Raw genomic sequence first — 21,390 nt, forward strand, 5'->3', positions numbered from 1 at the left:
ACCAGAGCTGATAAGGGTTTGGTTAGGAAGCTGATTTGTCTTCTATATTAGGAGATGCACAGCTCAAGCCTATGCATGTCTACTCAGAAGTAAGTCCCATTAGAGTCAATGAGGCTTACTCCCAGGAAAGTGTGGATAGGATTGGGCTGGCAATCACTTCATCAATGGCTGATAAGTATTTCCTTCAAAGATCAAGATTCCTCACTTTAAAAATACAGCCTTTCCTCTTCAGTCAAACAACAAGATTAATAAATCACTTTAAAAACAGTACCCTTTTTCTGCTCCTGGCCAAGTAAAGTGCGTGCTTCTCTCTCTCTCTCTCTCTCTCTCTCTCTCTCTCTCTCTCCCCCCCCCCACCCGCCAACTGCATGGAAGCAACTTTAAGACCCCTGGTTACTGGTAAAGTAGGAAGCGTTTTATTTGGGGAGGGGGAGGAAAGCGGGAAGGTTTGGAGATTGAAAGTGGGGAGTGGAAGAGGGAGGGGGTTGAAAAGAGCGATTTCACTTTGATGAGAAGCAATCCCAGGCTGGGAACTAGGAACCAACCAGACAAGGATCAGCAAGGATTAAGGACTGCAAGCCGAGCATGCTCAGAAGAGGGTGGGGCGGCGGCAGCCACTCTCACAGCTGAGCAGCTCCTGTTTCTTCTGCTTTAAAAAAAAAGCGCAAACAAGGGCTCATGCCCAGGGGTGTGACTGTATTGCTGCGAGAGGACATCCCGCGCCTCCCCTTTGAGTTCCTGGTGCTGCCCTAAAGAGCCGCGCCTCACAGTTTGAATAACACTGCTCTAAGCAGATGCTGTCTAACTATTCCATCTCCTTCAGTCAGCCCTGCTCTCAGTCAGCCCTGTTCAGATTTTTCCAGGAATCTCAATGCATAGCTATTAATGGTTAGGGCCAAATAAGCCAACAGAAAAAAACAACAACACATTTAAATAAGAAGAAGAAGAAGTAATGAAACTGGATTGCATTTGTGTTCTTTTAAATGCATCAAACAGATTTGCATGAACTCCTGGTGTTTAATCGAATAACAACATGTTGATGTGTAGTTGCATTTTTCAATAAAGTGTTATGTGACCTCAGGATACAGAACTATGCAAGAATATTTGGGGTCAAGACAGAGCTCTTAATGTCAAACATAATGTGGCGTGTACTCATAGACATACTCAGAGAACTTTTTTCCACATCTCATTTCAGTAATGGATTGGCTGTTGACTTTCATAGCACAATGGAGAATAGTCACTTCAATGGACACTTCAATAGGTCATGATAAATAAATCCCCCACCATAAATTCTGTTTTCCTATGGTGCACAGGAAATAATTGAGTATATTTTAGGACACAAAAGGTGAGAACAGGCTATTTGTTAAAAGGCTGTGAATTCATGCCATCCATTAAATGCATATAGCCTTCCTTTCAAGTGTTCATTTAAAAGAAATTGAGTGCTTTGGTTACATATAAAAATAGTAATAGAAGTTGGCATGGCTACTCAGCAACTGCCCCCCCCCCCCAATGCTGGAACTGCTGCAATGTGATTGTTGCACTAGGCAGACATTGTCATCAAAGCGAAGTGGCATCAGAAATTATTCCCCGGTCTGAGTCTGAGCATTAGCAATGCTCCACTTGACAATACACAAGGAATTAAACTGTGTCCTTGACACATATAGATTCAATGCCTTTGACTTGTAGCATATTAATTTGATCCTCGGTTCGTGTTCAGCAGCCTTGCCAGTTCACATTTCTCTACTTCTAGGAAATGGTAATGCTCAATTTCTTTTAAATAAAAAGCTGAAAAGTAACAGTGTGCCCCAGATGAAAATCTCTTGCTTGATATTTATCCGAAAATATTATATTGGGCCATCCTGGGAGGAGATGCTTCTGTCCTTGCCCTGTAAGCTTCAAATATAAAATCTAAATAAATACACAAGGGTGCAATCCAAAAGGCACCTTAGGCTGACACAAGTCCCTTGTGCTGGCTGTCATTGTCATTAAAGTTCCATAAAGCACTTTTGTGCTGACTTTAGCAGAGGGAGTCTGGAACATGGACAGGTGCCGGCCTCTGGAGGTTGAATTGGGCCCCGCTGCGCCAGCGGATGGATTAGTATGCGCCAGCCTTTCTAGGCTGGTATGGGGATCGGGGGGGGGGCGTGAGGAAGGTGTTTTGAGGCAGGGGGAGGGTGGGTCATGGGCAGATTGTAGAGAAGAGAGAGGCAAAGCCGGAATTCGGCAGTTATGCTGGATCCTGACCCCATTCCTGGGCAGCACAGGCCAGCTCCAAACTGCTGGGATCTGTGCCACTTCTCAAGGTGGCACAGATCCGAATGAACCTATTGGGGTTGCAGTGACTCTCCCTGGAGTAAGGGGATGCAATTTCCCTTGCCCCAGGCCGAGCAGGTTACAGCCCTAAACTTGTGTTGGATACAAGGAAGGCATGCCGGCCTCCCTGTTACAGTGCAAGTTAGGATTGCGCTGACAGAGTCCAGAGAAAATAAAGCCTACAGACAGCTATTCGTAGAGTGCATCTTTGCACTCTGATAAATGTGCTAGAAATATTCAAAGAGGGGCACATAAAAGACTAGGCTGGATTGGACAATTCTGTAGGAACTGACTTGTCTTCATGCATTGAGTGGAATTGTTCTGATCTTTCTTTTGATGCATCTTTCCCCTTTTCATAATCATGTAGAGGAAGTCTGTCTGATCCTTTGTTCGTGCGTGATCCCTCTCCTCTCATACAAAGAGGGACTTGTGCTTAAAATAGCATTTGGCACACAATCAAACATATTCTTGAGTGTCTTCAAATTTACAACATCAAAACCAAAAGGGGATCTATTCTCACTGCTTACTATGAGACAGGACGATCAGTTAACCAAGCATGCAAAAATAAGCTTGCTCAACCACCTGGTGGGATTTTCTGTGCTATGTCACAACTCATTTTGGCAAATGTGACTGGAGCAATTGGAAGGTATCTGTTACCTGGTTCATTTTCTCCCCTTCCTCCCACATTTTGTCATCTCCGGTAGCTTACGGTCTTCTTGGCAATGAGTCTATGAAGTATGAATATTGTGAATGGTTCAAAACGATTCACCTTTTTAAAATCACATCTATTCTGCCATGATCCTCCTTTAAAACCAGTTGTCCGAGGGCCTGAACATTTCAGGCAGTAAAGACAAGCACCATGATCCACTTATGAGTGGCTTCTATGTCTAGCCAGATGTGGAACTGCGTTGGTAAGCTGGTGTGTTCCTGTTGGTGATTTAATAACTGGAGTTGCATGTGCAACCCCCTTTCATAGTAGTTAGAACCCTATAAATCAACTATTTGAGAGAGAAAGTAGAGGTAATTTTTTTTCCAAAATCCCCTTCCCTGCCAAAGGCTGAACAGTAGGATTTCATCAGATGCTGCTTTGTGCATAAGTCTTTGGATCAAGGTACTGGAAGTTTCTAGGTCTTCAATCTCTACATTCTGTCTTGTCATGTCTATTCTGATTGTACTTTACATCTGCTGACTAATGGACTTTTCACCTTATCATTCAGAAGTGTACCTTTCATCGTTTGAACATTTTCTTAGTATATATACCATGTAATTTCCTCTTTCTAGGCCATCTAAATTATAACACATTCTGTCAGCTGTCATCACTTTGAAAATCACCCTGGATCCTTCAATGAAAAACATGCAGTGAGAATAATCTCCTCAGTTTATGTTATAAAGTCTTCCTGAAGTTTATCACAAAAACTAGGTATTAGTTGAATGCAAATCAATTAGTATTTCTTTCAAGATGAACTGTGTGCTGTGGTTTGAACAGCAAAACACAGTCATCATCACAAGGTCTTACCCAACAGCAGCTAATTAAAATCACAGGCCATATGAAAAAGAGCCACAGACCTGCACTACATTTTTTGCAAGTCACTGAAGATTAAAACCTGGCTGTCCTTTATGGTCTTTGGAAGGAAAATGTGGCCTTTTGTGAAAGTAGCAAGCTGTCCACAATAAAAATCAGAGATTGGGGCTCATTGCCAGTGTGCACTGTCACTTTACCATTGGCCCAGCTCTGGAACTAGCCCAGTGCTAGCCTAGTATTGCCGAGCAGTGGAAAGATGAATGGGGGCATGGGGGGAGGTGAAAGGAGGAGTTCTGGGGTGGGGGAGGGTAAGGAGGAGGCATGGTGGGGGGAGGGAGTGGGCGGAAGGGGCAGGACTGGCAAAACTTAGTTCTGTGTTGGGCCTCCTTGATTCTGCATTGGCTAAAGAGTCACTGCAGAACTGAGTATCCCCATTGTGGGGCTACAAAAGTCCCCTTTCTCTGAGAAGCCGGCGGTAGTGTGCTTAGGATGCTGCGGCAGCCATTTTTGTACCGCTGCAGCCCTGCACACAGGGCAGCTCAGGCTTGGGCTGTAAATCGGCTCTCAGAAGCTAAACATAATGAGGAAAATGAACACTGGAAATCAGGGAGGATCCATAGCTCAATGGTAGACCACACAGATGGTCCCAAATTCAATCCCAGGACACCTTCAGGTAAAAAAAAAAAAAAGAAATGTTATCTGAAACTCTGAAGAGCTGCAACCAGTCAGTGTAGGTAGTAGTGAGCTAGATAGATCGGTTTTCTCACTAAGAGAGATATTTAAGATTGAAGCATAAGTACACAAATATGGCAGCATAACCAGGTCTAAAAAGTCAAAGGCACAATATTGGGCCTGGTTTGCAGATGGCTGTGAATTCCCCTGGGCCGTGCCTGTGTCTTACATGTTAATATTCTTGGGCACACCGGATTTCATGAGGCTACAGCAAACCTGCTGTCTTGGCAGGGATAGCATACTTTGCTGAGATTTCAAGAATTCCTACAAGTCCATGTCCATTTCCAGTTTGCAAAGAACTATATTCACTTTGCACAAGAATGAGCAACTTGTACTCTGCTACATTTGTGAATCAATCATATTGTATTGACTACAAAGTAGTAGCCCTCATATCTATGAACTTGGTTTCCACAGTTTCATTTATCCACAGTTCACAAATCCCCCTGTCATATTCATGACTCATCTGTCATTGTTTGCAGCCCTCCTGTCACTATCCCCATCTGCTTCTGTCACTGCTGCTAGAGGGGATAGAGTCTGCAGCCCTCCAACCCACTTCCAGTTCACGTCTGCCTCCAAACCACTTTCTTTTTGCATTTGCCTTCCAAACCGTTTCCTGTTAGCATTTGCCTGACAACCCACTTCCAGTCATGCCCCAGAATGCCTTGTGGTGCCATAGTAACTATAGGGTTTGCTACTATCCATGGTTTTAGGTATTTGCGGTACTAGTAGGAACATAACCCCCACAGATATAGGGGGCTATTGTACGTACAAATGTTTGGAATGGTCAAATACTGTGGTGGAGACATAAATTTGGGAATGCAGAAGTTCTTCTAATAAGCCCACAACGTCATCCTCATATCCAAGCCACATACCCCATAGCCATGAACTCGTGCTGTTTTTTTTTTTTACCATTAATAGTTCATTTCTTCCTTTAAAGAAAGAAAAAAACATATTTATCGTTGCTCTTTCCTGCTTTGCAAACTTCCTTTTTCGCAAACCTGTTTTGAAACAGAAGGCTGCTGTAATTAGAGTTTGTTCAGCCACACAGTTCTTCCACCCAAGAAAATATGGATACGCTCTGTCAGCTCTGGTTCAAAGCTTGTTTTTTTATGTCTTGTCTCACCATTCAGCTTCTCTTCTTAGTGGTAGAATACATGCCTTGCATGCAGAAGGTCTCAGGGTCCATCTTTAGCATCTCTAAGTAGGCAGGGAAAGATCCCACCTGAAACTCTGGAGACCAGTTGAATGTAAACCAAAGTGAGCTAGAAGGACTAATGGTTTGACTTCACTTAAGGCAGTTTCCTACATTCCTGTCAGCTGTGTCTCAGGTACAGTCAGAACAATTCCCTGTGCTGGGCACTAAACTCTCTTTCCTTCCCCCTCCCCTTCTCATTCTCATTCATTCTTTCTGTCTGCCTTTCTTTCTTCCCTTGTGCTCTTGTTTTCTGGGTCCTGGCTTTTTCATGGAAGAAGGAAGTGGGGAGCAGGAGAAGGGGAAATAAATGGAGAGGTAACAGAAAAGCAAGTTTTAAATCAGGGCTTTAAATCAGCAAGTTTTAAATCTATTTTCCATGCTGTACCCATTTTGAGAGTTAGCCAAGGATGAGCTGGAATGAATAGATGTCCCTATAGGATGTCCTAGTTGCCCTGGCAAACCCTCTGCAGGATCAGAGATGGGAGAGTACCCCTAATGTAGAACGCAGGAGCTGATATGGGGCCCTCAGCACTCAACATAGCTAAGAAGACACCAGGATGTTGGGGAAGTGTCGGCAAGCTTGATATTATCACATGGCTACCACATAGCAGTGGCTGTGAATATTGCAGGCCGTCTCAAAAAGAAAAAAAAATCTCAGTCTAATCAAGCCGCCCTGAAAACCAGGATGATGAAGTGGTTCAGGAGTCAGGCTTAGACCTGGGAGATTCAGATTCAAATCCCTATTCAGCCGTGAATTTTCCTGAGTGGCCTTGGGCTATCTCTCAACCCCACCTACCTCACAGGGTTGTTGTGAGGACAAAAGGAGAGGAGGAACTATGCACATCACCATGAGCTCCTTGGAAGAAGGGTGGTATAAAAATGTGAAAAACAAATAAATAATCCAGGAGCAGTGTGGCCAAACACTCTGCTGGGTGATGTCATAACTCCACCTAGGCTAGAAGCAGCAAGGTGAAGCTCTGCCACACTTTGGCAAAATTACACCCCTTATCAGGTATATTCAAAGGCAAAGGAAAGCCAACAGATTCATTAGCAATGGATATTGTGACTTAGCATCAAAAGCTTTTAATGACTAGTTCACTGCTATGTATGCAACACTGTACAGAATGATCAATTACCCAGCACCCCCCAATAAAGACACAGGCAAGGGTATATGGTACAAAGGGCCACTTTATTAACTATTTAAATATACTTCAGATTGCAACAGGGCCTAACAAATAAGTCATGCGGGTTCTACATGGGGGAAATGGAGCTGCCCGTCTACTTCCCCCTATAGTGATTTGGGCGACCACACCAGACTCAGGGCAGCGTCAGTACAAGCCTGCCGCCCCCTTCATTGTCACCCCGAAGGGGCAGGGTGGCAGGCTAGCTCAGGCCACCCGAGCGAACCCGCGGTGCGCCTTTACCACCAGGCCGAGGTTCATCCAGCCTGCGCCACCCAGCCGGGAATGCCAGCATGACCAAGCGTGGAGTCCACCCGGCCCTTGCCACCCTGCAGTGTACACCGATATGACCTTACCTACCCAAAACCCGCACGACACCTGCCACCCGGGGGGTCAGCCTAGCGCTTGGCCCCACCGCCCCACACAGAAACAAATTTCCGCAGGCCCAGTTGCAATTCAAGAAGAAAAGTATAATTGCCCAACACCGAAAGGTGTACTCCATCGCTTCTGAACAACTGGGGCGCATCATAGCTGATGCCTGGGTGATAAATGACACCGACTCCATAAAGGGGTACCGCCCGCCTCACATACGAATTTACCTTCTTCCTAGCCAGTTCAATCTTTTTAACATCAGAGGCATAACGCCAAACACTGTGAGGCAAGAGGTCAGACCATAAGATGACCTTCCTGCAAAATGCTGATTAATGTGGAGAATATCGCTGTAGGCCTGAAGCCTCAAGGACAGAGTCATCCTCTGGCCCAGGTCGTTCTCTCCCAAATGTATAACGATGATGTGAGGCTGGGCATGGGCATGCACAAACTCATAAAAAGCAGGAAGAAGCTGATCCCACAGCATTCCCCGCCGTGCAACCCAATGCACAGTAGCCAAGGAACCAAGCTGCAACTGCATGCCAAAGCTACTGGATGCCGCCCTCTTCCTTGCCCAGAAAACGATGGAGTGGCTGAAGATAATGACCCGAACTGCTCCCGCCCAGGAACCTGTGGACAGGAAAACAGGAATCACAATTCCAGAAACATGCATCACTTAACCATATAGCACCTGGCAAAGTCAGTGCAAGTGAGCGCCCAACCGCTGTCACGGGACGAGCCCGGAAATATAGCATGCAAAACAGGAACATGTGGCAGTGCCACAATAAACTTCTGGCAATGCCAGTATAAAGAGCGCCCAACCGCTGTCACGGGACAAGCCCGGAAATATAGCATGCAATACAGGAACTTGTGGCAGTGCCACTATAACGCCTGGCAATGCCAGTATAAAGAGCGCCCAACCGCTGTCACAGGCCGCGCCTGGAAATTTCTGTGGTATCTGCATCACCCCTCGCCCCTACCACCAGGGCGAGGGGGAATAGCCGAGCGAATCCCGCTCAGCGCTTGTCAGGCTCTCTGACGTAATACGAAAATGCGCAGGAGCGCCAACGGCCAATCCTCTGAATGCCCCGGGCTGGGAGGCCGATATCAGCTGCAGCCGCTGCAGCCCCAGTCCTGAAAGAGTGCAGGCCGTAATCTTCCGCCCGAAACCCAAGGTCTGCCACTGCCCTGCGAAAAAGGACCCTAAACTGGAAAAACATAACAGGTGAGGCATCAACATGACAGAACAAGGCATCCCAAACCACAGGACGTGCAGCCAAACAAGACCAGCATCAGCAAAACTTGAGGCCTTGGCACAGAACGCCAATGTCGCCAAGTACACTGATAAAGACCCACACAATACGTTAATGCCCTGCAGGTATAAAAGAACCGCATCAGGTGTTCTGGCGGAATAGGCCAGACTTGGGGTACAGCCAGGGCTGCCCAAAAGGCCTCAAATTCCTTTGCCTCCCTTTGATAGCTGTGAAGGTAGACGGCGCAAGCGCAGACAAAATTACATGCTGCGCTCTGCATAGCCAAGGGTCCTAAGCGAAAGGGGCATCGGGTCGGGATCCCGCCGCACCCCTGGAGCCAGCTGCCGGAAATGCTCCACCTAAAAAACAAGATAGGGTGTCAGCTATGCCGTTATCAAGACCCTGGATGTGCCTAATGAAAAACAAGGTGTTAATCTTAAGGCAATGCAAAACAAACACCCTCACCAGTCCCATCACCCGTGGGGACCGGGACGTCTGCTGGTTAACGACAAAAACCACAGCTTGGATGTCGCACCAGAAACGCACGGTGGAGTTGGCAAATTCCTCTGCCCATAATTGAACTGCCACCGCAAGGAGGGGACAGCCCTAAAAAATCATGCCTACAGTAACCCCTTCTGAAACCCCTGTATCCGGCCAAGGGGCAGAACACCATCTCTCTCTAAAATAACTCCAAATCCAAAACCACCCTCAACATCAGAGTGAACCTGCAGCCCTGCCCCAAGTAAACACTCCTGCTGCCAAAAGGATACACCATTATAAAACTCCAAAACTGTAACCAGATTACCCAATCTGCCTTCATGTCCTGGGTGATCCGCAGGCGATGGTGAGGCCTCTAATACCTGCCACGCAGGCATGCAGCCTCCTGAAAAAAGGCCTGGCTGGGGGCAACTACCCTGCAGGCAAAATTCAGATGTCCCACGAGAACCTGCAAATGTCTCTAGGACAATTTCGGAGCCTGGAGGCCAGCACGTATTAGCTGCTGCAGCCTAACCAACCTGTTGCCAGGCGGCCTACTGCACCGCTGGACAGTGTCTAATTCAATACCAAAACGTAAGGGTAGTTGCGGGGCCCTCAAAATAATAGACCATTGAGGCGAATCGTGCTCTGCTCACCACTAACCACTCCAAAAGGGAGGCAGATTTCTCGAAAGGGCACAGGAAATTGCGTATCCCATTGGTAGCGCTTTATCCAGATATAAGGAACCATTAAACTGAAAACCAAGCAAACAAAAATCATCAGGGTGGACGGGCAAGAGTCTGATTGTAGACACAATATCCGCCTTGGCCATAAGGGCGTCAAGGCCACAGCCACATACTACCCTGATAGCTTGGTCCAAAGAATATATCATAATGAACTAAGGTGTGCAGGGATCCTATCACTAACTGAACCCCCATAAGGATAGGACAGATGGTGAATGAGATGGAAGGTCCAGGGACCTTCTTGGAACTACACGTAATGGGAACACCTAAACATTGGGAAACGGAGGAGACTTAAAGGGGCCCGCCAGATGGCCGGCTCCCTATTCCTTATCTATCTTAGCTTAAACTGTTCCTTCCATACCCTTTACTGACAGGAGATTCCTGACCCAGGTAGACCTAGAGGGAGGGGCCGCAGGAATCTGAAATCCCTTGTCACTACCTTCAACTAATGATTGAGCGTCCGAAAACTTAGGATACCCCTACAAAATACACCCAACACCTCTACTCTAATCAGGGTGGGCCACTTTCCCAGCTTGAGGGGGCTGACCACCCCCACTTTTGGCCTGCCCAGCTCGGAGCCTGGGACTCCTCCTAAATCCTGCCAACTTGGGGCACACGGACACCAAGTGCTGGCCGTTGTACTGCCCACTGACATGTGCAAGGGTGCAACCTGCCCTGCCGCACCGCCCCATGGAGTTAAACTCACAGCAGGAGCGGGGGGTGAACGCATCACATTCCTAACAACCCTGCCACTGGCCTGGCTGCACCCAGAGCAAATGCCCACTAAGGATCAATCGCCTAAATTGGACCGGGCCGGCCAGATAAATTGAACCCACAATCCTGCTCTGAAACCTGCCAGTCGAGGGGATAATATCCAGGTACTTAAAGTGCAGCTGCCCGTGCTGCCTACATTTGAATAACTACTGCAGCAAAATAATATATCAGGTCAACCAATTATTCCAATTTTTATCAATTTTTCTGCCTTCACCCCACTTGGGGGACAGGCACTGGGTCACCCACCTTCAAGGCTGGCTCAGGTTGCTCACACAATAAACTAAACACATTAACAAACTCGCCCTGCTAAATTTTCCTTTAACTGCCAAGGCGAGTTGACCACCCAAAGGCAGGGCCACATCCCACTAGGCCACTCGTGGATGCTCACCTGACCCTTCTGTGGCTCCCTGAGAGAAAACCCCATACAGGACATCAGCATAAGGAGTTAGGCTGTAAGGGACACCAGAGACCATCAAGATCCGATGCCTGTACCTGAACAACTGGAGGTCCCGGAGCCTGTCGCTCAATGAGCTTGTCCAAAGCGGTTAATCTCTTCTGTGCCCAGAAAATGATGGAGTGCCCACAGATAAGAACCTGAACTGTCCCTACCCAGCAACCTGGGAAGATGCCACCTGTGGCTACTGCTGCTCATCAGGGTCCCACTGTGCTTGCACAACCGGAGGTCTGGCTGGAGCCTGTCACTCCTTAAGCTCCTCCAATGGTTACTCTGGAAGAGAGGATTTGCGTTAGGTTCGCCCCACGTCCCTTCCTGGTAGACCTCCCTGGGGAGGGAAGCACCTGATGCATTGACCATCACCCAAACCAGCGTTTGCACATTGCACTCTCCTTCTTAAAAGCTTCTACCTGTGCAACCAGAGCCCACAGCTCAGCTGTATCATCCTCCTCCTCTGAGGAAGAAATCAGTGCAAGCTGGGGGGGGCCTTCCCCCCTGATTTCTTATTCCTCATTGGGCATACAGACGTCTCAACAAAAAACCTGGGGGGGGGGAGTGGTGGCAACTGACAGCCACCTCTCACCCCTCCAATATACTTCTATTAGAGAAATATATATATTATTTCTAAGAGCCCAGTCCTATGCATGTCTACTCAGAAGTAAATCCCAATATAGTCAATGGGGCTTACTCCCAGGAAAGTGTAGACAAGATTGAAGTCTTATTTATCATGACCTTCTTATTATTTAACAATCATTAATTTTATTTTTTTGTTGTTGTTGTTGTTTTGTTTTGTTTTGTTTTGTTATTAATTTATATTTTAACGACAACTTCCTTAATTACGGAATTTGTTTTTTGTTTGTTTGTTTGCTGTTTTTTTTAATTATTTATTATCTTTATTAATATTATTATTTTAATCTCACCTCTTTATTTATTTATCCAATCAACTTCTTATTTTCTTTCCTCCCCCCCCCCTTTTTTTTTTTTTAAACTAGCATGCAAATGACACAGCAAAACAGACTTGCGGTCTCCCAACCAATTCTGAACCACAGCTAACTCTGCTTAGCTTCACTCAATGTTGAGTGTAAAACACCACTCAGCCACTAGGCCTTATAGGCAAACAAAGGAGGCAAACTCCTGGCAAATTGCCCTTCCTCACTATGTGCTGGGGAGGAGGCTGACAAAGCCCTGAAAGCCCCAAACACACGGAGGAAGGTGCTGAGAAAAGCTCCTGGTGCCTCTGCGGGCAGGCTCAACAAGCAGCCGGGCAGGAGGCAGAGCAACCCCAAGGGCGGCAGGCACCAGCTGCAGCCAGGCACGCGCCCAAACAGCGCTCCCACGGGGCGCCTGCACACCAAGCAGGCGACCCGTTTCACACACGCACCCCAAACGACCAGCAGGCTCAAACACGGACCCGTGCAGAACCGCCAGGCGTCCAAGCGCTGGCCACCCAAACTACCCTGGGGAGGTGGGGGGGTCGGGCGCTCAGCGGCTCCCGCTGAGCGCTCTACCTGAGCGCAGCCAGCAGCCTGGAGGAGAGCAGCCAAGCGAGCAGCCAAGCACCAGCCCCGAGGCATACCAAGCCCACTGGAGGCGTGGGCACACCAGCCGCACACACGCGGCCAAAGAGGGGCGCAGCTGGACCGCCGCCCCTGCAAGGCAGCCCACCGCAACCCAGCCAAGAAGCCCAACCCAGGTGACACCACCAGCAACCGCTCGCTACCCTCAGGTAAGTCGAGAGGGCAGGCGGGCTCCCGCAGCCAAGTCTGCTGGGCTCGAGGCCCCAGCAATGTGGCCTGAGTCGGGGAGCAGCGTGCAAGAGGTCCTTCCCTGACCGCTGCCTGGTCCCGACTGCGCGGGCTTCTCTGAGCAGCCTGCACGTGGCCCCAGACCAATTAGCCCCCAGCCAATCGGCTGCGAGGCTGGCCCTTCCTGTGTCTCGTGGGCGGGCAGGGTAAACGCCGGTGGCGTGCTAATACACGTGCCACCGGAAATCATTAACAGTTTTAATGATTGTGTAATGCAGAAAAAAATATTTCAGATTTACGAGAACCAGGTGAAAGAAAGAAAGAAAGAAAGAAAGAAAGAAAGAAAGAAAGAAAGAAAGAAAGAAAGAAAGAAAGAAAGAAAGAAAGAAAGAAAGGTGGCCTTTAAGACATGAAGGCCAAAAAGGTGTTTGTTCTAATTTTTCTGAGAACTTGTTGAATTCATTTGTATTGATGATGATGATGCCATTCATCATCAAGGCTGCAGGAAAAATAAATGAGGTCATTGAGGACTGTAGGAGTACAAATGACAAGAATGTTTTATGGGAAATGGAATAAGAACATTCTGTAGATGTATAGGCTGTTTGGCTTTATTGCAATATCTGCTATGTCATCAAAATAAATATGAAAAAGAGCAGCTTCTGAACATTGCAAATAAACAACATGCTAAGCAATAGTCAGTGTAGATTTATCAAGAATATAACCTGAAGATTGTTTTAATAGAAAAGTGACTATTCAGTTGATGGTTGAAGTCTTCAGCACACTAATTAGGAAATACATCTCATTAAATTTAGTGTGATTTATTTCAGCAAACATATTCAGGATTGGGCTGGATACACTGTATGTCTTGGTTGTAGAATGCAACCAGCCCACTACAAGATCCATTCATTATACTCTTGGTGAACATTTTAAAAGAGAGGTCAGACAAAACTAGGCCAGGTGTTATAAACTGCATCCATAAGACATTTTACTAGGTATCCTTCTATGTATTCACATACCTATATATGTGAATCCCCTCCATGCTCCCTGACTCAACACAGAAATGGCCAGCTCCTTGCATGAGGATAGACATCAGGATAGCACTTGATTTGTTGAGGAAATAACACTCAGATGCAAATTCACTAGTGGACTGCAATTAATTTTAGAACACACACACAGAACACAACATAGGAGATCTGTCAAGGAAACTGTTGTATGGCTCACCAACAGACACACAGACAAACATACAACAACACAGATATTACCAAAGCCAGCATTTCGTTGCAGGGATGATGGATCACCCAGTTCATAAGGAGGACCCCTCAGTAGACAGAAAGAGAGATGCCTTGAATCTCAGTGTGCAGGCCCCTCTTCCTCCATCTCAGCCCCTTTGCAATTTCTCCTTCCTTCTGGCTCACCATTGAGCTTTCATAAGGTCAGGGCATAACAGGTGTGACTGCCTGACCTGGAATCATCTTCCATACTGTTACCAACCAGCTGGAATCCAAAGCCTTGCCTGTCTTTATTCCTCTGGTTTCCCTGGGACCTCTTCTTGGCTCTAAGAATCAAAACTTAAAACATAATTCAAACTGTGCACAGTGCCAGCGCAGCAGTCACTGCGCTGACATGAGCTGTCCTAAAAGTGCCATAAAGCACTTTTACTCCAACTCAGAAGGAAGCAGCGTTGGTGTGAAAGCTTGCACCTGGAAGCTGGCACAAGGAGGTAAGGCACAGGGGCATTAGGAGGAAGGCAGGGAGGGGGCATTTCTGGGTGGGGGAGGGCAGAACGGGGTGTATTGGGTCCACGAAGGGGCAGGATTGGTGGAGGCCTCCTCCAACTTATCCTGACCCCCTCCCGATACTCCAAGAGTTACACCAGGCTTCTGGGATTTGTGCAAACTGAATAGCTGGCACTGATCCGAGAAGCCCATGGGGCAGACTGGGGCTAGACACAGGATAAGGAGAAATATATCCCCTTACCCTAAGAGACCGCCAGCCGCCTCCTAGCTCATGTTGGATATGGCACAGGCCATGTGGAGTGGCTATGTCGGCACAAGTTAAGACTGGGCTGTTAGTGTCTCCAGCCACTGGCCTTGTCCAGTCTCCACTACCTCCCCTCCATACTTGGTAACCTAATTGGCAGACATTACAAACCAACAGATCAGTGTTTTCTGAAAGAACACATCAAGTTCCAAAATGGCAGAACTCCGGTAAGTCAGCTGAGGCCCCATTTGGATTCTGACAAGCTTCCTTTGCTTTCTCTTATTAATTAATGTGGAATTGCCCTTTAGTTTTTCAGTATAAGCATTAGCAAACAATAATTGTTTTGTGGAGTCTATTTAATCTCTGTGGTTTATAGTATTAAGAAATGAAGGTGCACATTTTTTTCAAGGAGAACCTATACAGTTTTACTTGTCTAGGATTTTTCTCATAAGTGGTTTGAAAACCTTATTTTAAAATTCAATCACAGTTTACCTCTGAACTCTTCTGCTTCTGATGTAAGGAAGCAGCCTTCCCTCATTATATGGGTAGATATGACATTATGCATTCTAGCTAAGTGTTCAAAGGCACTTAGTGATAGATGTGTTTTTCTTTATCCAAGGCAATATGAAGGTTTTATATATGTAAATGCACAACTCTCATACTAAATGGGCAAACTTTCTCTATGCTGCTTTGCACGTGAATCAAATGAGTGAACTAAATTAGATCAAAGCAATACCGTCTTACAGGATCTGAGGTTGTTCAGCAAGAATAACTTAAAATAAAGTTATGCCACTGTTATATATAAGACAAACCTAAAGTATGTCACAGTTGGTTACTGTAGTTCATAAATAATTTTCAAAAAACAAGGAGATAATTCTGTAAAGTTTGTTTGTATTTTATTTCTGCCAGAGATTCTGCATCCCCATAGAAGACTTTTCAGCTCTAAGCATAGTGCTTTATTGAGAACCATGTGTGACACACCCACCCCAGTGCTGTAGTGGTAAATTTTGAAGTACAGGAGCTTGTCATAACACATCTTATAGCCATGCTGTCATCACCATGCGCTGCTAAAACTATACAGCAATAAAAAGGAATCAACTCAATTCTATCCATGATTGGACTGCCGGGAAGAGCACATTATTATAGCAGAAATCACTTCCACTTTCATAAAATAGTTGCCAATGGTGCATGCAGCATGCCATCAACATCCATCCAATGAAATTCATCATGGAACCTCTAGTTGGAGCACTCCATCATACTATATTACAGTACCCCACACTCAATGGTGTTTGAGAATTCTTGCCAATGCTGGAAGTGCCAGCTGCTGTCAGGTGCAAGGGAACAAGAAACAGGTATCATGTTGTGTTGAGTGTCCCCTGAGGCATCAGGTAGGCCACTGTGGGTGCAATCCTAACCCCTTATATCAGTGCTTTCCAGCACTGGCATAATGGTACCAATGGGACATGTGCTGCATCCTGCAGTTGGGTGTCACTCACTGAATCCTCCTCAAAATAAGGTAATGTTAGTTTCCTTACCCTAGAGCTGTATTGCCCTTATGTCAGTGCTGGAAAGCACTGACATAAGGGGTTAGGAATGCGCCCTGTGACACACAGGAAGCTGGACTAGGTGAGCAGTTGACCTGATCCAGCAGGGCTCTTCTTAGGTTCTAAGTGATCTGAAAAATATGACCAAAAACTAATGAATCAAAAGGAAACAATAAAGCTAGAATCCTTGTCTTTCTTAATTCTCTGCTCTCTTCAAGTTGTTCAATACTTGAAGTCTATTACATACAAGGATAATTGTATGAGAGCCAGGGTGGTGTAGTGGTCTGGGAGGTGGACTTAGACCTTAGAAGATCCCTCAGCCATGAAGCTTCCTGGGTGACCTTGGGCCAGTCACCTTCTCTTAGCCTCACCTACCTTACAGGGTTGTTGTTAGGACAAAAAGAAGGGAGCAGTTGTGTGCACCTCCCTGAGCTTCTTGGAGGAAGGGCGGCATAAAAATGTGAAAAAATAAATAATTTCTAAACAAAGAAAATGTTTAGACATGCATTTTACTTTACTTGTAATGTTTTGTGCCACTAATGGTAATAACATGCACTGTGCATGTGTACATTAGCTATGGATCACTAGTTCATGAGGCATGAGGCATTTTTCTGTGGAATAATCAGTGCTGAAATTTAGGCAAAACTCAGCATGCTAGGAATATCACCTTTTAATTTCCCACATTAAATTCCAATTTTTCCCCATCATTTGGTGGACAATTGTTAGGCCTAGTCAGATTCTGTCTCCTCTGAAATTAATTTCAAACACCCATTAACTGAGATCCATTATTCCTTTAATGTTGCCATTGTATTAAGCTTCATTTAAACAGAATAGTCCTTAAAAAGCTTTTATCTTTCAGAAATTTTCCATTTGCATTTCAACACAAGCATGTGGAAACTGGAATTGATGGGACTGGGCTCCCAATATGTCAAGAGGGTGCCATCATTTTTATATTCTTAATACAAGAAACAATTAAGGGGAACTAAAGAACTGGATGCAAAGTGGCATCTTGTTCCAGGTTTCCTAAAAGAATAAGCAACTGCTTTGTTCTGTGTGAGCATGTTTTGCAAGCTGCTTAATACCATTTGCTACAAAGATGATGTTTTGAAAGACAACAGAGAGCAGTTAAGGACTGCTGCTTAGCTACATCATCTAGTACAGGGGTGCCCAAACCCCGGCCCTGGGGCCACATGTGGCCCTCGAGGCTTCTCAATGCGGCCCTCAGGGAGCCGCCAGTCTCCAATGAACCTCTGGCCCTCCGGAGATTTGTTGGAGCCCACACTGGCCCAACGCTACTGCTCTCAGCGTGTGGGCGACTGTTTGACCTCTCACGTGAGCTGTGGGATGAGGGCTCCCTCCACTGCTTGCTGTTTCACGTCTGTGATGCAGCAGAGGCAGCAAAGGAAAGGCCAGCCTTGCTTTGTGCAAGGCCTATTGTAGGCCTTGAGCTATTGCAAGACCTTCATTCATTCATATAAGTTCATCTTTAATACATTCATTTATGTAAACTTATGTAAATTTATTCAAATTTTAAATGTAAATCAATTCTTTTTTTTCCCCGGCCCCCGACACAGTGTCAGAGAGATGATGTGGCCCTCCAGCCAAAAACTCTGGACACCCCTGATCTAGTAGATAAAAAGGTGGGATCCCTTTTTATCTACAAACTTTTTTGAGAGTAGATAGAACACTTTTTTGAGAGTAGAACAAACTTTTTTGAGAGTAGAGCAAGAACAGTCATTACCCTTGTGCCTCTGAAATAAGCACACCAGACAAAGACTTGAGATAAAGTGTCACTTTTATTAATAAAAACCATAAAATCTGCAGCAGGGTAAACTAACTAAACCATCCCCATGTGAGGGCAACAACCTCCCCCAGGCTTACACAGGCATTACATCGTGGCACCAAGTCAGCCTCAGTCCTCCTGGCCCGAGGCAGCTTCTCACTACCAACCCCAAGGGGTTGAGGCAGTGAAAGAGCAGAGATCCCACAGGCCACACCCACTTGTGATCTCTTCTTACTCCAGTCTGGGGACTTGCCAGCCAACCTCAATGACCTCGACAAGTATTGTATGAGCAGTCCTGGCTCACCCCCTGACCTTTCTGACCTCCCGATGTATTCGATTCCCTACAGCCCTATCTATCCTGCCTGCACCTAACCTGCCATACAGGGAAGTTAATCTAGCGCTTGACCCCCACTGCCCCCAGTTTTGCAGGGTGCTTGATATCTTCTGCTACAATGAAGATGTTCTGAAAGACAATAGAGAACAGTTAAGGGCTGCTGCTTACCTACACAATCTAGTAGATAAAAAGGGGGAATACATTTCTAACCAGAAGAATTAAACATAATTTATTGAGAGCAGAGCAAGAATAGTCAATATGAGTAAAGAACAAAAATCAAATCACGCTATCCTGAGATGGGGAGATATGCAATAATTGTGTTCTATTGATCCTTAATGAGAAAGAAAACTAAATAATTGCACAGCAGAGTTCAGCTAGGATGCAAGCCAATCAAGGGACAGACTTAACAAGGCACTTCAGAATAGTTAGATAAGACTCATCCTGCAACTCAGAGCTAATTCTTTACCCCAGTGTTCATGACAGCTGTTGGGGAGGGGGAAGGGAGGCGATAGCCAGCACAGATTGTCTTTTTGTCTTCTTTTGCACCTACTCACAAAACTGCAGTGGAGATGATGAATGAAGTAAACAAACTTTCCTAGAGAAATTGATTCATAAGACTCACAGCCTAATCCTATGGGCTGTTGCATGGAGGGTTTAGAACAGCGGAAGACAGTTCCATGGTCTTAAAATGTATCTGTATCTTATTGACGATGTCAGTAAAAAGAAAGTTGGAAAATAAAAAACCAAATTGGACTTCTGCGTGTGGCATCTGCAACTGAACATGTTGCAATGGAGCTATAACTCAGCATGTGTTGACTAAAAAGTGCAGCTGCCACAAGCAGTGAGACTCATCCCTTGGTGAAATGCCTCAAAGAAAGTCTCCTATCATGTTCAGTTAGAGACTACGTATGGATCACTGGACAGGCCCCTAAGTAGGCTGACAAGATTAATTCTAGTCCTTTGTGACCCAGGGGGAAAAGAAGTGGGGAGAGATTGTCGAAAAGAGGCTTTCCTTCAAAGAGCAGATACTGAAACAAATAGAGAGCAATTTGAGTCTGATTTTATTGGCCACTTTATACTGCTGAACCAATGGGCAGTCCAATCCTAACTAAATCCCTGCATGGCAATGCAGTGACACTGGCATGAGTTACACTGCATTCCACAGGGGATTTTTGGCTGCTGGAGGTTTCCTTGGGGTAAGGGTACATTTGTCCCCTTGCTCGGGGTAAGCCTGAGCACCTGTACCAGGTCAACTTGGACCAGTGATATCACTGGTGCAAATCCACGTTAATGCATGCAGGTGGATCAGGCCTGGGAAGGGGGGTCAGGATTTGGCATTTGATGCCACCAAACCCACCTCTGGGCCTGATTCACCCACCATGCCCCATTTCCTCCCTGTTCCACCCTTCTCCACCCAGTTTAATCACATCCCCATCCTCTCCCTGCCACATATCACCCCCTAAACTGATTTTTACTTCTCTGGCAGGTGTCTATCACTTTGCAGGCATGCATAGGACATCTCCAGCCTTCCTGACAGCATTCCGGTTCCTTGCACTCTGTAGTGGACCTCCCATTGATTGATTGGAGCAAATGCCCCAGGCGCTGAGCCTTGTGTGCCTGTAGGACTGCACGGGAAGCCTTTTGAGGCTTCTGATGCGGTCGGAAACTGTGCTTCCGGTTTCCAAGAAGCATAGTTTAAGGGCCTGAGAAGCTTTAGTAGGCTTCTTTGGCTTGTCCTGGAGTCGTGTGAGGCTCCATGCGCTCCAGGTAAGTGGGGGAAGCAGATTTGCATGTGAGGGTGTGGCAGCATCCCATGGGGGGCACCATCCTGGACCTTGCCCAGGGGCACGGGGCCAAACAGGTCCACCACTGCTTGCACTGCTGCAGACTGCTTTATAGCATGTTTATGGCAGCCTGTGCCAGCAGAATGCAAGTTTTGCGGCACGCTGGTGTGCCATGAGTGGTCCACAAGTGTGCTGTGGGAGTTTGGCGAATTTATTTATTAAAGAAATATCATTTATTAATAGGGCCATTGAGGGATGTGAACCACCCACCAGCAGCATGGTGTGCTTTGCCAATTGTCAAAAGACTGATAGTGTGCCTTGACAGTTTTAGGGCCTTGTCAGTGTGCCTTGAGATGAAAAAGATTGAAAATCGCTGTTGTAAAGTGATTTTTTAAAAACTCCAGTATTTTTTCTGGTTGATAAGCATGGGAGTAAAACTGTATTTTCTATGTTTCTGAATACCAGGCAGAAAGTGTCATGATTTTAATTTGATATTGGATGCCCCTAAAACATTTTTTAAAATTTAAGCACAAAATTGGACTCGGAGATACTCATCCTGGAGCAGAAATATAACTCAGATTTTGTTGTGTACCTTGCAACTAGCTCCCGTGATAAATGGAACAGTTTCTAGGAACTACCTAGCACAAATAATCCTTTGGATTGCTTGTTGTGCTCACTTATGGAGCTGATGGATCCATTTTTCTTTGAACCCTTAAGGACACAAGTGCATTAGTCTCTCCAGCTCTAATCCAATTGGTGACATTTCTTTTCCTCTTGTGGGTAAATGGCTGAGTAACACCACTGTCTATCATTATCAGAAGTAGAGTGTAAAATTTTCAGTGTGACTCAGAGCTTCTGTCTTTGTCCATAATCTGCTTTACTGAATCTCAGGAGCTCATGGGGCGGGGGAGGGGGAGGCACAGAGAAAGGGATAAAGTGGGAATTCCACAATGCAGAGGTTTAAAGCTTTGGTTACCCACCCCTGTTTAAATACTTTGACAGTCAGCCAAATATCTGCACATTTGAAAAGAACAATGATATTGCTTCAGTACTGACTCCAGTTAAGTACTGGAGTTGGACTTTTTCTATGAAGACTATAGAGAAAAGGATTTGCTTAATTAGTAGAAAGCACATTAACGGTAACTTCATACATTATCATTCAAACAATATTCCAAGCACAGGCTCTTGTACAACTGAGAAATATTTG

This window comes from Tiliqua scincoides, chromosome 3, assembly GCF_035046505.1.
Source record: "Tiliqua scincoides isolate rTilSci1 chromosome 3, rTilSci1.hap2, whole genome shotgun sequence".
Lineage (NCBI taxonomy): Eukaryota > Metazoa > Chordata > Lepidosauria > Squamata > Scincidae > Tiliqua > Tiliqua scincoides.